We start from the raw sequence: 25,464 nt of genomic DNA, 5'->3' as shown, positions 1-25,464 counted from the left end.
GGACCCTGTGCTCTCTTCCTGGTCATTAAAGTGAGCTCAGCATTCAGAGAGGAACACAGGAGATCAGCAGTGGAACACCTGGAGCTTCTCAGTGAGAGAGTCTGGAGACACACTATAGTGCTGTTCACCAAGGGAGACTGGCTGGGAGACACAACCATAGAGCAGCACATTGATACTGAAGGGAGGGCCCTCCAAGAGCTCATAGAGAAATGTGGGAACCGGTATCATGTTCTCAACAATGAGAACAGGGCTGATGGGACTCAGGTCACAGAGCTGCTGGAGAAGATAGAGGAGATGATGGCAGGGCATAGAGGCTCTCACTATGAAATAGACAGAATGCTCCTACAGGAGGTGGAAGAGAAGAGGAGGGCAGTGGAAGATCGAGTGAAACACAGGATGATGAAGGTCCAGAAACAGAGGAAGACTTTCAGAGCACTTTATGAGGGTTAGTTATTTTCATTAAAATCAATTGTATATTAATTACAGTAGATTATTATGATTAATCATAACTGTGTTCAATAATTTTCTATTAAGGTCTATTTTACCAATGAAAAGTGTTATTCCGTAGAGATGTACAGTAATGGCACAAATTATGGAAACACTGCGCTTCTTCTTCTTCTTTCCTATATCGTCAGATGGCCAACTCAGTGTCATGCAGCCACGCCCTCGTCTCCGGTCCTAAGTCGAAAAGGCCAGCTTCTGAGGGTGGGCTGTATAGGGGGCAGCCGGTGATTATGTGCTCGGCAGTCTGTTCAGGCTCGCCACACTCACATGCCGCACTGTCCGATAGGTCCCACTTCTTCAGAGATGACTTGAAGCGTCCGACGCCTGAGCGCAGATGGTTCAGTGAGGTCCATAGATGGCGTGGCATGTCTTCTCCTTTTACACCGCCTCCTGGGTCCCGGATGTATCGTTGAATGCGGGAGGGCCCAGCCGTCTCCCACGTCTGTTTCCAGGATGCTGCCAGCCAGGCGTCTCTGGACAAGTCCTCAGGGATAGACTGTAGCATCTCTTGTGCTGCCTTGTTGTAGGGATGGCGAGACCTGCATGGTGGTGCCGGTGTTGTTGTGGCATTGTGTAGGATGTGCTAGTCGTGCTTCTGGGCTTTTCTTGCCAGGGCGAGGGTAGCCGCATCCCGTCTGAGACTGGCTGGGGCGATTCCAGCTAGGACTGGCAGGTAGGACACAGGGGTGGGTTTCAGACAACCAGTAACTATACGGAGGGCGCTGTTGATGACAGTATCTACCTTGTTCACATGTGGACTTCTGCTCCAGGCTGGGGCGCAGTATTCTGCTATAGGTAAGACTAGGGCTTGCGTGGATATGCGTAGGGTCTGGGGGGAAGCTCCCCAAGTTGAACCCGCCAGGCGGCGGATGAGCGAGACCCTTGCTGTTGTCTTGGCCTTCACTTCATCCAGGTGTTGCTTGTAGGACAGTGTCCGGTCCAAGCATACGCCGAGGTACTTGGGGGCTTGCTGGAACTCCAGGCGGTTGTTGCCAACATGCACGTCCAGTTCCCTTCTAGCTTCCCGATTGTTAAGGTGGTAAGCTGCAGACACTGTCTTGCCCATGCTGAGCTGAAGGTGCCACTTCTGGAGGTAGTCTGCCAGGATGCCCATGTCTCGATTGAGGCCATCTTCCGTCGCCTTCCATGTTGGGCGTCGAAGCATGATGGCCAAATCGTCCGCATAGCCATACTTGGTAGATGTTGTATCGGGCAGGTTGTGAATGTATATGTTGAACAACATTGGTGAGAGGACGGAGCCTTGCAGGACACCGTTCTTCAACTTTCTGAGCCTGCTGGTCTGGCCATCGCTGGTCTGTAGGATGAAGCTACGGTTCGATAGCATCTCCATGATGAACCTCACCATGTGCCGGTCCGGGATTGTCCTCAACAGTTTCAAATGTAGTCCGCGGTGCCACACGGTGTCATAGGCGGCTGTCAGGTCCAGGAAAACTACTCCAGCTTTTTCGTTATCCTGAAAGCTGTCCTCGATGTCCTGAGTGAGTAGCGTTACCTGATCCACTGTTGACCTGCCTCGGCGGAAGCCGGCTTGTTCCGGTGGGAGTTGTGGGTCCACCACTGGCTCGATGCGGCTGTGAATCAGCCTCTCCAGGATCTTATATGGAACACAGAGCTGAGAGATGGGCCTGTAGGACTTCGGGTCTTCGGCGGGTTTGTTCGGCTTTGGCAAGGCTATGACGGAAGCACAGTGCCAGGTCTTTGGGAGCTTGGACCTCCGGAAGCATGATGAGAAAAACGAGCATAGCCAGTAAGATGTTCTTTCACTTTGGTGTATGACAAACTCTGAGTGGATATTGTCTCGACCTGATGACTTGCCCGGCTTCAGTTTGTTGATTGCTGCACTTAGTTCGGCTATTGTGAAGTCTCCTGAGAGGTTAGCATCGACGCTGGCTGCCCTGGAGAGAGACGATACCTCACATGAGGTCAATCGTGTGACGTTTCTGTCAGCATCAGGGAAGCAACCATTTTTCAGGAGCTGGGAAGCAATGGTATCTGCTGTCACTGGACACCTGCGGGGGGTTGTTTTTCTCCCAGAGAGCAGGTTGATGGTCTGCCACGCCTTCCGGCTAGAGTGGGTGAAGTCGATGGCTTCCACTACTTCAGTCTACCTGGCCCTTCGGGTGTCGTCCAGCTTCTGCAGTAGGGTTGTTGCTGTTGCGTCCATTTCTTTCCTGGAGCTTGCCTGCTGGTGTTGGCGCAGCAGGCAGCTGCACTCCTCATCCCAGCCCGGGATGTAGTTTTTATTGTAGCCACGTGGGATGTTGTGCTTTGCTGCCCTGAGGAGGACTTCACAGTAGGCGGCGTATGCAGCATCCACATCAGCTGCTTCTGGGTCCAGGAGACCAGCAGTTCTTCTTTCCGTTTCCGCCATAAACTGCCGCCAGTTCGCCTTCCTGAAGTTCCAACTCCTGACCGGTTTGCCAGCTACCGGCTGTACCAGTGATGGTACTTTGATGATGGATGGCCGGTGGTGTGAACGAGGGAACCTGTCCAAGACACGTCTCTCCGGTTTCAGGTCGTTACTGCGGCATACGGCAAAGGCCAAGTCTGGGTTGGTGTGAGAGTTCCAGCGTGCAGAAAAGAAGCTTGGGGGCTCCTTTGGGTCAAAGAGCAGCAGTGCCTCAGCGTTAGAAGCCCACTCACTCAGCGCTTCACCATCCTGTGATGTGTGGTTGTAACCCCAATCTGTATGTTGGCAATTGAAGTCACCTGCATAGATGGCGGGAGGAGTCACAGATGGTAGTGATGATACAGTCAGCACAGTTGGTGGGGGCTTGTATACATTCACAACAGATGTTTCTTGGATTTTGGTGACCAGCCACTCCATGTTGCAGCCGGGTGGAGATTGACTGGTGGCTGACCAGCTCAATCCTTCCCGGACAAAGGTTGCCATTCCATGCTTCTTGCTGTGGATGGATCCGGTGAGGAAGAACCCAGGCAGTTTGAGGTTGTCGTCAGCTGCCACTTTGTTGGAATCGGCAAGATGCCTGATGACTTCGAGTTTGGCGATGGTAAGGCCCTCGACGTTGAGTTGGAGCGCCGACAGACCTTGGTTTTCGACGGTGGGGGTGTCCGCCTGTCCTGAAGAGGACGTTCTCTGCCTTGGTCTTGACCTCGGCTTGTACCTTGGTCTGCCAGCTCGACGATTCTTTGGCGACATTAGTTTCATGAGTTGGTCTCGCACCATTTCTCACTACTCACAGGAGAGGCCGCGTGAAGGCTGTCGTCTTCTCCCCTCAAGTGCTTAATGGAGTTCATTACACTTAGAACCTTTATCTGAGCTCTTTCTTCTCTTTGTGTTTCTTGAAGACATTTTAATCTGTAAAAAAATGTTCATAACAGTTATCTCCTTGACCTCGAGTAGTAATGGCATTGTTTGACCATCAGTAATTTGAAATAAAGTAAACAACCAAAAAAAATAGATTAATTCTTTGCATGAATATGATCATTTCATGTACAAAAATATTAGACATAGAAATACATATTCAAGCTGATTGTAAAATTTCCAACAATAAGATACATTTGACTTTTCAATGATGTGGGTATGAACTAATCCATAAAGAAAGGTGTAATGATTGCAGTTTAACATAAATGCTGATTATTGTTGATATTACATTTATTACATAGTATATATTCCATCCATCCATCCATTATCTGAACCCGCTTTTCCTGAACAGGGTTGCAGGGGGGCTGGAGCCTATCCCAGCATACATTGGGCGAAAGGCAGGAATACACCCTGGACAGGTCGCCAGTCCATCACAGGGCACACACACCATTCTCTCACACACTCATACATTCATACACTCATACACTCATACACTCATACACTCATACCTATGGGCAATTTAGACTCCCCAATCAGCCTAATCTGCATGTCTTTGGACTGTGGGAGGAAACCGGAGTACCCGGAGGACACCCACGCAGACACGGGGAGAACATGCAAACTCCGCACAGAGAGGCCCCAGCCGACGGGGATTCAAACCCAGGACCTCCTTGCTGTGAGGCGGCAGTGCTACCCACTGCACCATCCGTGCCGCCACCGTAGTATATATTATTCCAGAAATAGAAAGTTTAGCAAAATATTGCATTCATTATCAAAACTTTTTTCCAAATGCAATGTTTCCATAATTATTACCAGTACTGTAAGAAAAATAAACTGTCCTTATTTTCTCCTAACTTTCTATTGTGGTGTACACTGAGGTTTGATTGGTTGATTAGAGGCCCACTTATCCATTACAAAAATGTGTAATATTTGCTGTGATTACTGCATGAAGAAGCACCAGTCAAGGAAATTGTTCTCAGTACTGAACATAATTTTCACACAGATTTTTTTTCTCCCATTTGCATTCATAATCCAGTCTCATCACTACAACCACCTCTATTACACAGAGTGCAGAGAAGCGTTCGCTCTCTTTAAAGTGTGTGCTGCCAGCGGCCAACTTCTTTAACTTCCACAGTTGTTGTGTAGGAGCAGCTCATTTCATGAGTGTGTTTAGGTTGCAGATGCTCAGTTGATCAGAGACAGTTGCTAATGCATGACAAGACACAGAAACTCCTGCTGACTGAACTCTCCCTGCTGCTGCCAGTTACACACTGCCCTGTGGAGCTGCCAGTTACACACTGCCCTGTGGAGCTGCCAGTTACACACTGCCCCGTGGAGCTGCCAGTTACACACTGCCCCGTGGAGCTGCCAGTTACACACTGCCCTGTGGAGCTGCCAGTTACACACTGCCCTGTGGAGCTGCCAGTTACACACTGCCCTGTGGAGCTGCCAGTTACACACTGCCCTGTGGAGCTGCCAGTTACACACTGCCCTGTGGAGCTGCCAGCCACAGTGTGCTCGGCACAGTCAGGGTTTGACAGCAGACTGTGGGGTGCATCCACACACTGGAACACAGTCTTAGCAGGATGAGCCACACAGCAGCTCCAAAATATTCTCATAACAGTAATAAAAGACTTATAATTTGACATTTCAGGAAGTAAAAATATATTGAACTGAATGACACTTGTATAAACAACGTATAAACAACCGTATAAATGATTTCTTGTGCAACTGGGAGCCTATAGATGTAATCCATAGCCCACCTGTCTAATGTCCTGTCATGGATGTAATTTCATTATTAGTACTAACCACTCCAAACAAACAGAGAGTTGCTCATTCAGAGCTGAATGTCTGTTAACACTCCTGATGAGGAGTAAATTGTTCTCTCTCTCTGACAGGAGGGGAACACCATCTCTCAGAGCTGAGGATTGTGTTGTTGGGGGAGAAAGGGACGGGGAAGAGTTCAGCAGGAAACACCATCCTGGGCAGAGAGGAATTTGAGTCTGGAATAAGAACTGCACAGTGTGTGAGGAGACAGGGTGAAGTAGCTGGGAGACAGGTCACTGTGGTCGACACACCAGGCTGGTGGAAGGTGTCTGTGAAGTACACTGCAGAGCTGGATAAACAGGAGATTGTGCGCAGTGTGTCTCTGTGTCCCCCGGGACCCTGCGCTCTCTTCCTGGTCATTAATGTGAGATCAGCATTCAGAGAGGAACACAGGAGATCAGTGGTGGACCTGATAGAGAGGATGTCAGCGGTTGTGGTTGACTCAGAGAAAGAAGGATCCACTCTGCCATTCAGACAGAGGAGAAGCAGCAATGAGTTTGTACCTCCTTTCAGTGAGTTTTATTCATCATATTCTTACAGAATTAATTCATCATCAAATACAGTTTAGCTTCAAGTCCATAAACAAACACTCCCATATACACAATACAATGAGTTTACAATGATCAATTTATCATGTATTGTCCAGGTAACAATTTTAATATATGTTGAAAAGCTTCTACACTCTTTCAAACAGTTAATATAATGCAGTACACAAGTTTATACTTAATGCTTTATATTTTGTATACTAAAGTACTCCTTTAAAAACATTTTATTGATTTTAAGTATTTAATAACCATCTGGAAAAACATAAACATACATTTTCTAATCTGGATTAATTTAACATACAGTATGCTTATGAATGAGTAACATACCCATAAACTACATAATGATCTTAAATCACATCATGAACTCAAATCTCAATTATGTGAACCAAAAATAACTTTTTGCAGCAGTCACTGAAAATAAAAATGTAACAGAATATAACGCAGATGAGTTTGAGTGTAACAGAGCTTGTTGATGGTGTTGTGTTACAGTGGATGGAGGGACTTCAGCCCCCTCTGAAGCAGGCAGCTCTGTGTGGGAGTCCAGGGAGAAGGTGGAATGGTGGCTGAAAAGGGGAAAAACAGAGAGTTCAGCATCATCTGGATACGGAACAATGAGTTCTGTTCTGACTGACTCAGAGATGGGTGACTGGGTAACACTGGAAGAGGAAAGCGACACTTCATTATAAACACTGCTCTGCACTGCCCCCACGTGGTACATTGTGTAACTACTTCATCATCAATTGTTTTCCGAAAACCTAATACATTTTAACGGACATTAGTTTTTCATAGTTTTTAATACAGTGTTTCCCATTATTTTCATAATCTATTTACAGTAATTTTCAAAAATGTAGCCCATTTTGAAAAAATTGGAAATATTCTGTGATGGTTTCAACATGATCATAGCCATTCCGGTAACTATGGACATACCAAAATATCCCTGATGTATTTTGAAAGCTGTGTGATGTGATGGTCTACATATATAAGATCAAGATCAAATATCTCTGCACGTGTGTCTGGCTAGCAGTTAAAGGAACATGCTGGTTTGAACCTGGGCCCCAGTATGCTTATGTCATCAGCTGACTGACGGGGAGTCTTCTGTGGAAGGATATAGTTGGTCTTGCTGGGTTCCTCTGGTTACTGCATCACAATTGCTCTTTCCATCATCTGCAATGCTCCTGGTGTGCAGGTGGTATAATTGAAGAGGCATATTGGGAAGGACATATATATATAGGATATATATATTATTTGTGTATATTGTATATATCTCTGTGCTTTATGTAATACATCAATAACAATTATAGTTTTCGAATCAATTCCCAAAATTAAATGAAAATCTCAAGATAAGCATATGGTATTTACAGGAACAGAAACCCTATTATGAACTTCCTTTTCAAGACTGGATTAAAAGGCTCTTTTCACTGATACTAATGAGCGATACCTTACTGAACTATGAAGGGGATGTAGGGCACTCAGTAATGTGACTGGTTCATTTGGCCCTGCGTTCAAATTAATGCGAAAATGAATACATTTTGTTCAGTAATACTCATTTGAGCTTCTCGGGGTAATATAAAGGGACCCTCCTTGGTTCCCTTTTTGTTTTTTTGGGTTTTTTTTTTCACAATTCATGTTAAGATGAACCAACCTAGTGACATTATAATTTAAAAGATGGCTGCACCCTAATGCTAGGAGCTGCAGGAAATTAAATGTAAATTCATTTTATGTATTTTTCTTGCAAATATGGATCAATTTCAGATTTTAATTTGGGGCAATATCTAATCAAAGGTAAAGAGCAGAGTCACATTACCAAGTGCTTCATGTCCCCTTAATTAATCTACATATGAATGTGATAGCATATTTTATTCATACAGTACATGCAACTTAGTTCCTACAGCTTTTCAGAAATATAACAAGCAATGTATTGTACTCTGCTGGTCTTCATTTGTTGATAAATGCTGCCTGATAATCTTTGCACTTGTTGATTTATTTGTCTGTGCACAACATTGGAAGACTGAAGCATGTGTTTCCAGATTCAACTGCAACTGTAAACCTACTCTGACTTGGTCAATGAACCCAGTCTCTGTCTTTGAACTCCGACTTCCACAGATGCCCGATTAACAAGTAGCGGTTTCTAGATAGCGATGAAATCCAGACCTCTAACCAAGTAAAGCATCCTGAGGTAGAGGTGACACAGCGGACCAGAGAAAGCAGACCAGCACTCTGCAAGCCAAGCAATGTGCCTTCTCCAAATAATAATATGAACTAGATTTTCAGTGTTTGCACAATGTGAATGTATAAATAAACATCATGAATGCATAAACCTTTGTTTGCTCTCTCACAGTAGCTTGCAAGCTGACTAGCTTGCTGGCGAGTCTGGCCGAACAATGTTAGAGTTTTCTATCTGGAGCAACAAGGAACTATTCTCTTGTAAATTATTTTTGTAATAACATTGTTAATAAAAAAGACTTTTAATTGGATTGTGTCTATAATATCTATATATTCATATGTGGTAACTTTTATTAAATCAATATCTCACTTGAAGACTTGGAACATTATATTGTCATTTTATCACAGCTACAGGGGTTGCAACCCTCCCCTGTGCACAGAACAACACCCTGTAGCTGTAATAATAATATTAGAATATACCAATGCCTATACAGTTCTAGTTTTTTACAAAATAGTACATGCAAGCCCTTTTACAATGTGGGTGCTGATTAACATGTTCGTAACTTTTAAAGTGAAATAAAAATGTTAGCTTAATAAAAGTGATCAGTTGACAGGTGAATGTTATTTTACCCTTCTTGCCTTCTGAAATGTTTTAAGTCGGTTTGTGTGTGTATGACTATGTATGTGGTTGTTTGTGTGTGCTGTTTAATACACACCTTTTTCCAGCTTGCTGTATCTCTGTCTTCCTCTATAGGAAGGCAACATTATTGAACATACATAAAAAAGCATTTTTTTAACAACTACAAATATACAGTACGCATAGTCACAAATATAATATTCAATAAAAAGGATGCAATGGTATTTAGCACATTTAGTATTGCACTGTTATACCATATTATTACAGGCACTCAAAAGGCATTTTTCTTTTCTTTTTTTAATCAGTTGATTTCATTCCTATGCTGCAGGGATTGCCAAACTCCTCACTCTCTCCACCATTATTTTACTCCACTTGTGTTTTCAACCAATTCAATTGTTTTTGTACCTATAGCCTGAACAGCTGTGATGACACATTTTGACTCCATGCTAAGATCCCCTTCGTTGGCAGGAGAGATAAATGAGCAAATCAGGCACACCACGGACCGCCACAAGCACATTTGGAATGCAGGGCCATGGTCAGCTCCTTTCTGTAAAGTGCCAGAGACAATGTCATCCATATGGCAGAGGACACACTGGGCCACAATCAGCCTCAAGACTCCTTGCACATGTGCAGCCTATAACAGAACCCCTATACAGACCTGCAGACTGAAGCTGCAGGTGAGGACTAACACGGCCATTTTCCTCCCTCCAATATCATAGGATCTGGAGATGCTTCTCACATCACTTCACCTAAACTGTGTCCTGTTGCCTGTTTACCCGCCCTTGCTGCCCTTCCACCGTCTCTCCCCAGATACACCACCTTAAATAAACTACCTGCCTTTCAAAGGACATGTAAACACACTGTTAGGGTATGCTTCTTCAAAAACAGTCAAATTTAACCAAGATTGCATATTTGGTCATGCTTTTCTGATGACATACAACACATACAACACCAAATACAACTCCTGCTATTCATCACAGGTAACCAAACAACACAGAAGTACAGTTAGCTTAACTGCTGCATAGATTAGCTTCACGCTAACAATAATGGAAAACCTTATAGACATGTTAATGGGAACAAGCCTAGCTTTTAAATTGCCTAATTTAACACTGCATTACCCACACAAAGTGGTGAAAGCACATCATACAAATGTGTAGCTAATTCATAGGCATGATCGTTTAGCAGCGGATACAAGCTGTGCAGAACTATAAAGTGCGCACTTACCCTCCCTTAGTGTGCATAAACAGTGCTTCAAACTTCTTAGCTTGTTACTCCTTTAAGCAGGTTCAACAGATCTCTTAAAAAAGAAATATTGAATGTGGGCAGAAGGTCTGAAGTCCAGAAGCAGGTATGGCCGGCCTTGCCCATCCCTGAGTTAGTAGAACCTCTGTGTCTGCTTTCTCCATGAGAGGCGCTATGGCTGACTGGGTGTCCACATTGTTTAAGCTGTGAACTGTTCTCCTTAATACGCTTACTTTGCCAAAACTAAAGAACAGACATATTTAATACTTTCATTGTGTTTCTTCAGAGCCTTCAGTGCAAATTGCATATACAAACCCAGAAAGTGTGACGAACCACCATGTTACTCCTTTAAGCAGGTAAAATAAATATTGAATGTGGGACAGATTAGATTTATGTTCTACCTTCAGTATAATAGTTGGTGGGAGGGTGGAACTCAGGTAAATTAGCACTGACATTAAATCTTGATTGTTGTGCAGGTTAGTCCACTGAAATCAGAGGCCAGGTGAGATATAGGTGGCATGTCGGTAAAGACAGGAATAATAGCAATATTTGTGTTAATAAATACAGTAGTTACAGCAAACATTACAGCTATAATGAATGTAGAAGAAGCATTGGGGTTTGAAGAAAGCACAAGACGCTCTCACCTTTCCTCCCTCTTCATTCGCTCTATATCACACCCCCGTCACCGCCTGCATAGCCAATAGGAAAATTGAGACAGACATTTCATTTCCCAATGGGACATCGCCACTCTTGCAGTCATTTAGTGCTATACAGATTTTCCCTGCACAGGTTTCAGTATCAGTGTTAAGTACAGTATCAGTATTAACAGTAAACCTTGCAGGACACTCCTACATTCAAAGTCCACTTTTCCTCATGACCTGAAGTAAAAGTTATACAGAAACAATACGGACATTTTGTTTGTGGGAGCATTGGCTGCACTACCACAACAGAACGCTCAAACTGAATTTGAAAAACTGCGAGGGAGTTGTGTCAGTCAGGTAGAAATATCTTTTTATCTATTCAACCAAGCAGTCGGGTATTCAAAATCACTTTGGTAAACTGCATACATAAATATTCATACCTAACTTACAGCACTCAATGTTTTCACTTTTCTCATCTACAAAATAAGTCAAACCAAGGGCCATAATGTAGACTTGGCATACAAAAAAACCCCAACACATTTTACATGGTCTTTTCAAGTAATGTGATGGGTTGATTGAACATAATGGTCATTACATACAAATGTATCGGGTATTGAGGCAATGTGATCTCTTGTGTCTTTGCAGTGGCAGCTATGTGATACCAAAGCTACTGAGAAAAGCTGTGATTGTTGAATTTGGTGACAATGAACTGAATTCAAATTCTGTTAAGTATGTATTAACTACAGGTATGCACTAAAACTTACAATTGTCTACTTCTTATAATGTCTAATGTTATGATGGTAAATATTTAATGTTGGTTTTCCAAGTGCGTATCACAAAATGGCCGTCATATTTGTTTCACCAAGGCAGGGACAAAAAAGCGCAAAGATAAGACACTGAACATTGACCTTAAGGGATAGCTCAGCTTTGTTTTGAGGTGAATTTCCTTCCTTTAAACCACAAACCCACTAATGCATCTAAAGCTCATTGTAAAGCTGTTAGGTTGCTCGAAGCTTCTCTAAATATTTCAAATATCTAAAATGGCACAAGACAACTGTCAACCAATCCTCTACACTACAACTGAAACCCAAGAAAGTTAACTATCTGTATCTATCCATCTAGTCCAATAGAGGGACAAAAGCCTATTGAAATGTGGCACATTTTTTGTGTCTGAAATACTTCAACACAATATCAATAGAAGTTATGGAAACATACAAAATACAAATATCATTTAATAAATTAAAAATGTAATAAACAAATTCTCTTTGACAGAGGAAGCTGGACAAAGAGAGAGGGGCTAATATGGCAGCTGGTGTTATGACTGTTCATGATGGTGAGATCCTTCCTAATGTACAGAAAATGTACAAAAAAATAAGTTCAATAAAATGTTTTTCTTTCATCCAATAATTTTTCTCAAGACTAAGAAAACTATTTTGAAGGCCATATTTACCCAAATTGAGCTAAACAGTTTTCTGAAAGAATATGTTTCTGAACGGAAATTCTTTCTCTCCTGAAAGGGGAGGAGCTGAGGATTGTGCTGCTGGGGGCGAGAGGGAGTGGGAAAAGTTCAGCAGGAAACACCATCCTGGGCAGAGAGGAGTTTGAGTCTGGAATAAGAACTGCACAGTGTGTGAAGAGACAGGGTGAAGTAGCTGGGAGACCGGTCACTGTGGTCGACACACCAGGCTGGTGTATGGTGTCTGTGAAAGACACTACAGAGCTGGACAAACAGGAGATTGTGCGCAGTGTGTCTCTGTGTCCCCCGGGACCCTGTGCTCTCTTCCTGGTCATTGATGTGAGATCAGCATTCAGAGAGGAACATAGGAGATCAGTGGTGGAACACCTGGAGCTTCTCAGTGAGAGAGTCTGGAGACACACTATAGTGCTGTTCACCAGGGGAGACTGGCTGGGGGACACAACCATAGAGCAGCACATTGAGACTGAAGGGAGGGCCCTCCAAGAGCTCATAGAGAAATGTGGGAACAGGTATCATGTTCTCAACAATGAGAACAGGGCTGATGGGACTCAGGTCACAGAGCTGCTGAAGAAGATAGAGGAGATTGTTGCCAGAAATGGGGGTGTTCCCTTCCCTGTAGAAGAAAAGGACAAACAGGCCTCATATACTGAGGTAAAAGTCATCAAAGGACTAAAGAGGAGAAGAAGAGTGGAGGAGCCGATAGAGAGGGTTTCAGCAGTTGTGCTTGACCCAGAGAAAGAACGACCCACATGGCCAATCAGAAAGAGGAGAAGCAGCATTGATGTTACACCTCCTATCAGTGAGTTGTATTCATCATATTCTTACCCATTTAATTAATCATCAAACAGTCCACAAACAAAACACTCCCATATACACAATACAATGAGTTTACAATTACCAATTTATCATGTATTGTCCAGGTAACAATTTTAATATATGTTAAAAAGCATCTACACTCTTTCAAACAGTTAATATAATGCAGAACACAAGTTCATACTTCATGCTTTATATATTTGCATTCTAAATTACTCCTTAAAATCAATAAAATGTTTTTAAAGTATTTAATAACCATCTGGAAAAACATAAACATACATTTTCTAATCTGGATTAATTTAACATACAGTATGCTTGTGAATCTGCAAATGAATAACATACCCATACACCACATAATGATCTTAAATCACATCATGAACTCAAATCTCAATAATGTGACTCAAAAATAACTTTTTGCAGCAGTCACTGAAAATAAAAATTTAACCGAATATAATGCAGATGAGTTTGAGTGTAACAGAGCTTGTTGGTGGTTGTGTTACAGTGAGTATAAGGTTGCAGAAGAAAAAGTCCTGTTGTGACTGACTTGAGATGGGACATGGGGACACTGGAAGAGGACAGCTACACTCCACAACAAACTCTGCTTTGCACTGCCCCCACGTGGTACATTGTGTAACTACTTCATCCTCAATTGTTTTCCGAAAGCCCAACACCTTTTAACATACATTTGCTTTTCATTGTTTTTTCATTTCCAATTATTTTCAAAATTGATTTAGTAACCGACAGTCATTTTTTACCTGAGATAAGATATGGCACTGCGTTCAAATTAATGTGAAAATGAATAAGTTTTGTTCTGTAATACTCATTTGAGATTCTCAGGGTGATATAAAAGGTCCTGGGTTTCCTTCTTGGGTTTTTTGGGGGTTTCAATTTCAGATGAACCAACCTAGTGACATTAAAACCTAGCTTGTTCCAAATGGCTGCAGCCTCATGCTAGGAGCTGCAAAAATGTAAGTGAATTTTGTGTATTTTTCCTGCAAATATAGATCAATTTCAGATTTTAATTGAGGGCAATATCTAATCAAAGGTAAAAGGCAGTGTTACATTACCAAGTACTTCATGTTCCCTTTAAGTTACTACATTAATCTAGATGTGAATTAAGTATATTAAGACTTGTGATGGCATCTTTTATTCATACAGTACATACAACTTAATTTCTATGCCTTTTCCGTAAATAACAACCAATGTATTGTACTCTGCTGATCTTGATTTGTTGGCAAATGTTGCCTGATAATCTTTGTACTTTGTTTGCTTTCAATAAAAGTATCCATCTGTGCACAGCATTGGAAGATTGAAGCAGGTGCTGATAAGTGTTGTGCACTTCTTGCCTTTTTGCTAAATCCGTTCCCAATGAAACCTACTCAACACTAGGTGTGTCCGTAGGCCTGGTAGTGCGCTGTGCAGCATTCAGCCTCTGTCCGAGTCACGGAGCAGATGAGCTGAAGTGACTTGGTACAGTATATTGTAATTTTATCACAGTGACGGGGGTTACAACCCTCCCCTGCGCACAGATCAACACCCTGTAGCTGTGATAATATTCCTATACCACTGCCTGTACAGTTCTGTGGCAGCAGTCTGCAAAACGTCTTAATCTCAGTCAGATGTTGGAGAAGGGTGGTGCTCTTTTCCAGGCTTGGTGCACATGCCGGACTAAGAGTCCAGCAGCTGGGACCTCCACTTCCCTCTCGCTTTCTGTCATTCACACCCTAATTGTTTCTATTTGTCTATTTACTAAAACTACTAACGCTAGTTCAAGCAATGGTCCTGTCCCGCCTGGACTATTGCAATTCTCTGCTGGCTGGCCTTCCAGCATCTGCCATCAGACCCCTACAACTCATCCAGAATGCTGCAGCCCGTCTGGTATTCAATGTTCCCAGACATTCACATGTCACCCCCCTGCTCAGCAACCTCCACTGGCTGCCTGTTATGGCTTGCATCAAATTTAAAACTTTGGTGCTCGCATACCAGGCAGTTAAAGGATCAGCCCCTGTGTATATTCAATCCCTTATCAAGACCTATACGCCAACAAGACCCCTCCGTTCTGCCACTTCGTGCCGTCTGGCGCCTCCCCCTCGCCACTCCTGCACTTCACGCTCAAGACTGCTGTCTGTCCTGGTCCCACGGTGGTGGAATGACCTCCCGGTGGATGTATTGTTGTTTTGATTGGCTGTTGTTGTGTTGTTGTATTCTAGCTGCCAACAGTGGTATGCTAGTTTGAATGTTGATTGTACTCTTCAAGGGTTCTGAATTTCTGTATGTTTACACTAGGACTCGGAACTGTACTGTCCTCTCAGGTCTACTTTTGCACTTGTTCTTGTGATTGATTTGCACTTTGTTGTACGTCGCTCTGGATAAGAGCGTCTGCTAAATACCACGTAATGTAATGTAAATGCTAGATCAGGATTGGGTAGAACTAACAAACTAATCATGTGTTCATGTTACCTTACGTTTCTCGTGCATGTCATTTACTAATTTACTAATGCTAGGGCAGGATAGGTTTATTACTAACGATTACTAATTCCCTTGTTTAACTTGTCATCCATCGCACCTGTTTTCTATTTCCTTGCTGTGCTCTAACTAATTGTCTACACCTGCATTTATATCCCAGTCGCGCTACTGTTCGTCGCGAAATTGTCTGCCTCTTGTTTTCAACGCAACTCTTGAGCATTATTTACTGTTTGATTCACGTTACGATCCAAGCCTGTTTTACCGACCATTGTTTATTCATTTCTGTTTCGTTGACCATCGTTTGTTTTTTGACCACGTCTTCGCCTACCGTTTTTGTACCTTTGCCTCGCTGATTGTTTCATGGTTTCGACTTCCGCATCGCCTTCGACTATGACTCTGCCTGCCGTCCGCCTGTACTTCTGCCCCGCTGACGGCTTTCCTGCTACCGGACCTTCCTGCACGTCTACCGACTACAAGTTTGCCTCTTCCCTCGGCACCGTGCTTTTTGTTTGTTTATTGTTTGTTTGGCTGGATCTACGTGTATGGACTTTGCCTGTTTTGACTACGCTCCTGGGATTCGTCCCGAATAAAGCCCTGATGGGACTTTATCTAACCATTGTTTCTGAGTCGTGCATTTTGGGTCCAACCCCCACGCACCCATCTCAGGTTATACAGAAACAATACGGACATTTGACACTTAGTTCTTTACAATTTTGGAGGGAAAGTTGCTTTTGCTGGGCAGATGCAAAGGAGTCCTGATGCAGGGATTTGATTGATTGGCTACTATTTTGGAGGGAATGCAGGGATTATTTGATTGGCTACTATTTTGGAGGGATGGTTGCTTTGTGAGTAGGGAAGAAATTAGCTACCTACACATTAGATAGCCCATTCAAACTCCTCTCACTCAATTCATATTTAAAATTTTACCAATCTCCCACAGTTATCTTTTTATTACAAAATAATCTATGATTTAAATATAACTAGGTCTATGTTAAATTGAGTTTATGTACAAATTATATGTATTCAAATTAAAGATCATTTAGTGTGTGTATTCATAAAATTATGCTATAATTGCAGTAATAAAGCATTGGCCTGCTGCCAGTTTTACATACTATAAAATAATATCTAATTATGTATCACATATATGTGGAATATTTAGTGATGGACAGCAGAATGAATGGCACTTGTCTATAGCACTGAGCCAGTCAAGCAGGCAGCTGATTTAAGGAGCCATATTGTGGGCTTCTTTCTCACAGCAGTGCAGGTGATATTGATACATTGTATGCAGAAGCAGATGGTGATTGACTCTGCACCAATCAGCAATGGCATGCCTTCCCCCCCACTGTATGCGGTCACTAAATGACTAAACTGGGGGGTTGTTGTTTAGATGAGATTGGCCAGCTAAAAAATAACCAAATCGGGATACCATCGTCCAATCAGGAAATCTGCATCTCCTTTGCATCTGCCCCGCAAACAAGAAAGACCTCACTTTAGTAGTTAAGAAATTTTCCTCCTCCCTTTTGCTTCTTCTAAGAATTCTAAGTGTCAGCAGTGGTGCTTGGATGGCCTAGCATCAGAGTTCAGTGCCAGTTTCTCACTAAGTAGAACAGGGTGCTCAGTTCTCAATTTTGCCAGAAAACAGGCTCGTCTCCATTTTTCCAGAAAACATCTTGATGATCCCCAAGACTTTTGGGAAAATACTCTGTGGTCTGACGAGACAAAAGTTGAACTTTTTGGAAGGTGTGTGTCCCATTACATCTGGCGTAAAAGTAATACCGCATTTCAGATAAAGAACATCATACCAACAGTAAAATGTGGTGGTAGTGTGATGGTCTGGGGCTGTTTTGCTGCTTCAGAACCTGGAAGACTTGCTGTGATAAATGGAACCATGAATTCTGCTGTCTACCAAAAAATCCTGAAGGAGAATGTCCAGCCATCTGTTCGTGACCTCAAGCTGAAACGAACTTGGGTTCTGCAGCAGGACAATGATCCAAAACACACCAGCAAGTCCACCTCTGAATGGCTGAAGAAAAACAAAATGAAGACTCTGGAGTGGCCTAGACAAAGTCCTGACCTGAATCCTATTGAGATGCTGTGGCATGACCTTAAAAAGGTTCATGCTCGAAAACCCTCCATTGTGGCTGAATTACAACAATTCTGCAAAGATGAGTGGGCCAAAATTCCTCCGCAGTGCTGTAAGAGACTCATTGCAAGTTATCGCAAACGCTTGATTGCAGTTGTTGCTGCTAAGGGTGGCCCAACCAGTTATTAGGTTTAGGGGGCAATCACTTTTTCACACAGGGCCATGTAGGTTTTTTTCTCCCTTAATAATAAAAACCTTCATTTAAAAACTGCATTTTGTGTTTACTTGTGTTGTCTTTGACTAATATTTAAATTTGTTTGATGATCTGAAACATTTAAGTGTGACAAACATGCAAAAAAAAAAGAAATCAGGAAGGGGGAAACACTTTTTCACACCACTGTATATATACAATAGCTCTTTATCTCTGTGATTTTAGATATTTTTGTTGTGGAAATTCATATCACTGTCTTTTTGTAATTGTCTTCAGTTTATCACTTTCAATTTCATGAACTTCCTTTTATAATTATGTACTGATCTGAACTGTATCACAGTATTATTTATTGCTGATTTTCAATAAAATACTGAACGTGTTTTCCACTGCCAATAAAAAGTTTCATTAATTCCCCTATAGGCCTGTAATATGGCTTCTAATTGGGCAGTTAGATTTTCCTGTACCTTACATTACATTGCATTAATGCCATTTGGCAGATGCTCTTATCCAGAGTGACATACAACAAAGTGCAGAGTGCAAACCCATAACCAGGGATAAGACTGAAAGACCCTCGAGGGAAGTACAATTCCAACTGCTACCTCTACAACAAAGATAAGGACAAAGGCCTATTTCATCATCTTTTTATTTTTTTATATTTATATAGTAATACCGCAACATGCAAATGTATGAATAAATTCTTTACCTAGCCAAACAAAACTAGCAAAGGTATCATCCTAATGACACAAGTAAATAACACCGGTGCGTCTTCAGTCTGCACTTGAAGGTGGGTAATACCTTGACTGATATTTTTGGATATTTGGTGTACACCATTTCAAACCGTAACCAAGCTTCTGCCAATTTTTAGACTGACGTGAATTGATTGGTTCCTAAATGGTGAAAGCAAACATATAGCCACGAAAACTGACAAATTGGGAGATAATGAAGAAATCAAAGGCAAAGCAAATGCTAATGGAACAAATGGTCCATTGTGTTAAGCTTAGGAAAGAACGTCAGTGAACTGATACCCGTGTTGAACAACCTGATTAGGAGCCTATTGACTAATATGATCAATTTAAAAAACATGTTACCTACACTGTAATGGACTGCAGTTTTGCACAATGTGAACATAGGATGTTTACTCTTCATGCTATCCACAGCTATGACTGACATAATGTGGCTTCAAGGTACGATAGGTAAGATTTTTGTGTTAAACCATTACAAGATCATTGTAAATCCCTTCCTATGATTGAAAAAAGGCTCACTGACATGTTGACCCATGTTGACCCAAGTCAGTAAGTGCATCATTCTGACCAGGTGTTTAGTATCGCTGCGGACTTTCCTCTAGACGCGGTAACGTTGATTTTTAAATTGCTCATTTGAACAGCAAGGGTTAGGGCTTGAGCCAGTTTGTCTGTCTATTACCTGTTAATCACTTCTACTGGTTGCATACCTGTAGAGTGATTGAACATTTGTCTTAAATAGCTTAAATAGCTGTGGAATTTATCAGTAGATTAGCTTTGATTTGATATTGCTTGTGAGCAATTGTAGGCGATTGAAATAGGCGTGTCAGAGCGACGCTCCGTCCCAGTTTGTGATGTTATGTTTCACCCCATCCCAGTCTGCTCTCTCCCTCGAAGACCCCCCCTGCGACGTGGGCCTCCACAGCGTCGAAACCCCTCCAACCTCAGCTACCCCCCGCTGACCCCCTGTGAGGACCTTGCTGTCACAGGGGGACTATGGAACTGCCAGTCTGCCACTCGGAAGGCTGACTTCATCCCTGCGTATGCCTCCCTCCAGTCCCTACAATTCCTTGCCCTCACAGAGACCTGGATCACACCTGACAACACCGCCACTCTCGCTGCCCTCTCATCCTCCTTCTCCTTCTCGCACACTCCCCGGCCTTCCGGCCGTGGCGGTGGTACTGGTCTTTTAATTTCCCCCTCGTGGAAATTCTCTGTTTTCCCCCTCTCTGACCTGTCCATATCCACTTTTGAATTCCATTCTGTTGCAGTATCCTACCCTACTAACCTTTTCATTGCAGTTATCTACCGTCCTCCAGGGCCCCTGGGAAACTTCCTTGATGAGCTAGACACCCTTCTCAGCTCCTTCCCTGAGGATGGCACCCCACTGATTCTCCTTGGAGACTTCAACATCCACCTAGAAGTCTCCCAGGCTGCTGCCTTCCTACCGCTAATCCACTCCTTCGGCCTCTCCCTGCAACACTCTCCTCCAACCCACAAGGCGGGCAATGTCCTAGACCTTGTCTTTGTGAGGAACTGCTCATGCTCCGATTTCACGGTTACCCCTCTGCATACATCTGATCACCACTTCATCTCATTCTCCCTCCCTCTTCCTCCCCATCCTCCTCCCCCTCCTCCTACCCACACTTCCTCAGCCCGCCGTAACCTCCACTCCCTCTCACCCTCTTCCTTTGCCAGCACCGTCACCGCCTCACTCCCCCCTCTCGAATCCTTCTTCAAACTCCCCACTAACTCTGCATCTGCCACCCTCCTTTCATCTCTCTCCTCCGCCTTTGACTCTCTCTGTCCCCCTGTCTCAAAGCCACCTCGCACATCCCCTCCCAGTCCTTGGATATCTGACACCCTCCGTACCTCCAGGGCCAGCATCCGCGCAGCGGGGAGGAAGTGGGGGAAATCCAGGGACGCTTCAGACCTCACGACTTACCAGTCTCTCCTGGCGGCGTTCTCTTCCGCTGTCACTGCCGCCAAAGCAAAATACTATCAAACACAAATTCAGAACTCCGCTTCTAACCCCCGGAAACTTTTCTCCATTTTCTCCTCAATGCCGCCTCCTCCTCCTCCTCAGTCCTCCTTCGCTGCTGATGACTTTGCTGATTTCTTCAATGAGAAGGTCACAGTCATCCGCAGATCGTTTACAACCACCGCCCCCCTCACTGTGCCCCCCCCCCCTCGAGGCCCATCCCTTCCTTTTCCACTTTCTCCCCCCTTACAGACTCTGATGTTTCTCAACTCCTGTTCTGCCACCGCCATACAACCTGTGCCCTTGACCCTATCCCCTCTTCTCTTCTCCAGACTATCACACCAGCCATTCTCCCATTTGTCACCTCCCTTGTCAACTCCTCCCTGTCTTCCGGCTGTTTTCCAGCATCCTTCAAGAGGGCCCACATCACTCCGCTGCTAAAAAAGCCTGCTCTGGATCCCTCCATCATCCAGAACTACCGCCCGGTATCTCTTCTTCCTTTCCTTTCTAAAACTATAGAACGAGCCACTTCTACTCAACTTTCTTCTTTCTTTTCTAACAACAACCTGCTAGACCCCCATCAGTCTGGCTTCAGATCGGGCCACTTGATAGAGACTGCACTCCTCTCTGTCAGTGAGTCACTCCATGCCGCACGAGCAGCCTCCCTCTCTTCTGTCCTCATTCTTCTAGATCTCTCTGCTGCCTTCGACACTGTGGATCACTCCATCCTCCTGTCTGCCCTGTCAGCAACGGGCATCTGTGGCACAGCCCTGGACTGGATTGAGTCCTACCTCTCTGGTCGCTCCTTCCAGGTTGCCTGGGCTGGTTCGGTATCGACACCTCGGCCCCTCGCCACAGGAGTTCCCCAGGGCTCAGTCCGTGGCCCGCTTCTTTTTTCTCTTTACACTCGCTCCCTTGGCCCTGTGATCACTGCACATGGGCTATCCTACCACTGCTACGCAGACGATACCCAACTCTTCGTCTCGTTCCCGCCGTCTGATACGCAGGTTTCAGCCCGTATCTCTGCTTGCCTGAGGGACATCCAGAGCTGGATGGACAACCACCATCTAAAGCTCAACCCAGGCAAGACTGAAATGATATTCATCCCTGCTAATACCTCTCTCCATCTGGATATCTCCATTTCCCTCAGGAATACCACACTCACGCCATCACCCAGTGCACGGAACCTCAGCGTGGTGATGGACAGTAGACTGTCCCTTTCCAAGAACATTGCGGCAGTGACCCGGTCTTGCAGGTTCTTCCTATACAACATACGGAGTATCCGCCCCTTTCTCACCCCCTACTCGACCCAGCTCCTGGTCCAAGCGATGGTTCGGCCCGCCTGGACTACTGCAATTCCCTCTTGGCTGGCCTCCCAGCGTCCACCATCAGACCCCTCCAACTCATCCAGAATGCAGCAGCTCGTCTGGTCTTCAACCTACCCAAATACTCACACGTCACCCCCCTGCTTACTTCCCTCCACTGGCTGCCTGTCATGGCTCGCATTCAAAACATTGGTGCTAGCCTTCCAAGCAGTTAAAGGGTCTTCCCCAGCTTATCTACAAAAAATCAGACCCTACACCCCTGCCAGACCTCTTCGTTCAGCCTCCACAGGCCGCTTGGCACCTCCCCCTCTCCGAACCTCCACCTCATGCTCACGACTACTGTCTGTTCTGGCTCCACGGTGGTGGAACAAACTCCCCGTTGAGGTCAGAACTGTAGAATCTCTCCCCACCTTCAAGCGCAAGCTGAAGACACAACTCTTCAAGCAGCACCTCTCCCCATCCCTCCCTACCTCCCTGTGAACCTTATTTGTTGTCTCTGTGACTTGCTTTGTGTATCGGTATTTTTAGTTGGCTAGGTAAGCAGTGTTTGGATAATTAACTTTGGTCACTTTTGCTCTGTTTGTTTCTTTGTTCAAAAAAGAAAAAGGCCCTCGTCCTTATCTTTGTTGTACAGGTAGCAGTTGAAATTGTACTTCCCTCTAGGGTCTTTCAGCGCACTTATCCTGGTTATGGGTATGCACTTTGTTGTACGTCGCTCTGGATAAGAGCGTCTGCCAAATGCCAATAATGTAATGTAACAGTAAACCTTGCAGGACACTCCTACATTCAAAGTCCTTTTCCTCATGACCTGAAGTAAAGGTTATACAGAAACAATACGGACATTTTGTTTGTGGGAGCATTGGCTGCACTACCACAACAGAACGCTCAAACTGAATTTGAAAAGCTGCGAGGGAGTTGTGTCAGTCAGGTAGAAATATATTTTTATCTATTCAACCCAACAGTCAGGTATTCAAAATTGCTTTGGTAAATTGTATACATAAATTTTCACACCTAACTTACAGCACTCAATGTTTTCACTTGTCTCATCTACAAAATAAGTCAAACCAAGGGCCATAATGTAGATGGGTTGATCTAACATAATGGTCATTACATTCAAATGTATAAGGTATTGAGGTAATGTGATCTTTTGTGTCTTTGCAATGGCAGCTATGTGATACCAAAGCTACTGAGAAAAGCTGTGGTTGTTGAATTTGGTGACAATGAACTCAATTCAAATTCTGTTAAGTATGTACTGTGTGTATGTGCATCTAAAGCTCATTGTAAAGCTGTCAGGTTGCCAGACGCTTCTCTAAATGTATCAAATATCTAAAATGACACAAGACAACTGTCAACCAACTGCATGCACTACAACTGAAACCTAAGAAGGTGAACTATCCATATCTATCCATCTAGTCCAGGGATAAAAGCCTATTGAAATGTGGCACATTTTTTGGGTCCGAAATATTTTAACTATCAACAGAAGTTCGGTGAACATCCTAAATACAAATGAGACGGGTGTGTGTGGGGGGGGGGGGGGGGGGGTTGGACCAAAAATGCATAACTCAGACAAGAGATAATAAATAAGTCCCGTCAGGGCTTTATTCAGGGAACGTCCAGTGAGCATAGTCGAAGTTCATTCACCAAAACCAAAGTATAGTACCGAGGGAGAAGGCAGTCTCGAAATCGGTAAACCATGCAAAAGGTCCAGTAACCAGGAAAGCTGTCAGCGGGGCAGTAGTGAAGACAGACAGCAGGCAGGCTCGGGGGTCGATGACAGCGCAAGAAATAAGAACGAAGTCTGCTCTGCAGGGCAAAAGCACAAAGACAGCAGGCAAAGTTTGTGGTAGAGGCAGGCAATGGTCAACAAAACAGAAGACAATAACAATGGCCAAAAACCAGGCTTCGCTCTCAACAGGCAGCCAATAGCTTGACAAACAGGAGGCAGCAACTGCCATGGAACTGAGCTTACATGCAGGTGTGGACAGGTGTAGACAATTAGCTTGAGAGCAGCATGCGAATGGAAATCAGGGGTGGAGGATTGACAAGTTAACAAGATAATTAGTAATCGTTAGTAATAAACCTATCCTGCCCTGGCATTAGTAAATTAGTAAATGACATGAACAAGAAACATAAGGTAAACATGAACACATGGTTAGAATGTTAGTATTACCCAATCCTGATCTAGCGTTAGTAGATTAGTAAGGAAACAAGGGAAATTGAAACAATTAGGGAAGAATGAGAAGAGGGAGAGAGAGAAAGCATGAATGCAAGGTTTGCAGAAAGACACAAAAATGCTAAATAATGAACAGAACAACATACCATGAGACAACATAAATTGTGACATAAGTTTGCAAACTGTGACATGAATAAATTATATAATGGCAAGACTAAGAAATAAATTGTAATAAGAGCTAAACATGAAACTTGACATGAAAATGAAACGTAAAACTAAATACAACATAAAAACGTGGCGAGACTAGACTAACATAAAACGTGACATCCACCCATCCATCCATCCATTATCTTAACCCGCTTATCCTGAACAGGGTCGCAGGGGGGCTGGAGCCTATCCCAGCATACATTGGGCGAAAGGCAGGAATACACCCTGGACAGGTTGCCAGTCCATCGCAGGGCACACACACCATTCACTCACACACTCATACCTATGGGCAATTTAGACTCTCCAATCAGCCTAACCTGCATGTCTTTGGACTGTGGGAGGAAACCGGAGTTCCCGGAGGAAACCCACGCAGACACGGGGGGAACATGCAAACTCCGCACAGAGAGGCCCCGGCCGAAGGGGATTCGAACCCAGGACCTCCTTGCTGTGAGGCGGCAGTGCTACCCACTGCACCATCCGTGCTGCCAAGCATGAAACATGACAACAAATAAGATTTTATCAATTCAAAATGTAATAAACAAATTATCTTTGACAGAGGAAGCTGGACAAAGAGAGAGGGGCTGATATGGCAGCTGGTGTAATGACTGTTCATGATGGTAAGATCCTTCTTACTGTACAGAATATGTAAAAAAAAAAAAAAACTTTAATCAAATGTTTTTCTTTAATCCAATAATTTTTCTCAAGAGTAAGAAAACTGTTTTGAAGACCATATTTAATTATACATATTTATAGGGTGGTCTGTAGCGTAGTGGTTAAGATGCAAGACTGGGACACGCAAAGTCGATCCCCGGTGTAGCCATACAGCCGTTGGGCCCTTGAACAAATCCCTTAACCCTACAGGGGAGGATTGTCTCTTGCTTAGTCTAATCAACTGTACATCGCTCTGGATAAGAGCTTCTGATAAGAGTGCAAATGCCATTAATGTAATGTAATATTTGCGATAAAGTTGATAAAATTGAGATAAAGCATGATAATCATCAAACAGTTTTCTGAAAGAATATGTTTCCGAAATGAAATTCTTTCTCTCCTGACAGGGGAGGAACACCATCTTTCAGAGCTGAGGAT

The 25,464-nt window shown here is 43.8% G+C and overlaps 1 protein-coding gene and 1 long non-coding RNA gene across 2 annotated transcripts in view; one reads left to right on the top strand and one right to left on the bottom strand.

The window, feature by feature from the left end:
- The window catches only part of LOC133131614 (uncharacterized), a 91,616-nt gene that overhangs the window by 39,660 nt on the left and 26,492 nt on the right, over window positions 1–25,464 (top strand). The gene's annotated exons all lie outside the window — the stretch shown is intronic.
- LOC133130323 (uncharacterized) lies at window positions 6,321–9,567 on the bottom strand. The gene is made up of 3 exons (XR_009708947.1): window positions 9,535–9,567; window positions 9,099–9,130; window positions 6,321–6,782 (listed from the first exon to the last, which is right to left on the bottom strand). It is a non-coding gene; the product is annotated as an uncharacterized LOC133130323 (long non-coding RNA).

Source organism: Conger conger, chromosome 6 (assembly GCF_963514075.1).
Source record: "Conger conger chromosome 6, fConCon1.1, whole genome shotgun sequence".
Classification (NCBI taxonomy): domain Eukaryota; kingdom Metazoa; phylum Chordata; class Actinopteri; order Anguilliformes; family Congridae; genus Conger; species Conger conger.
Note: the sequence above shows the minus strand (reverse complement) of the source record. Positions and strands in the feature narration are given on the sequence as shown.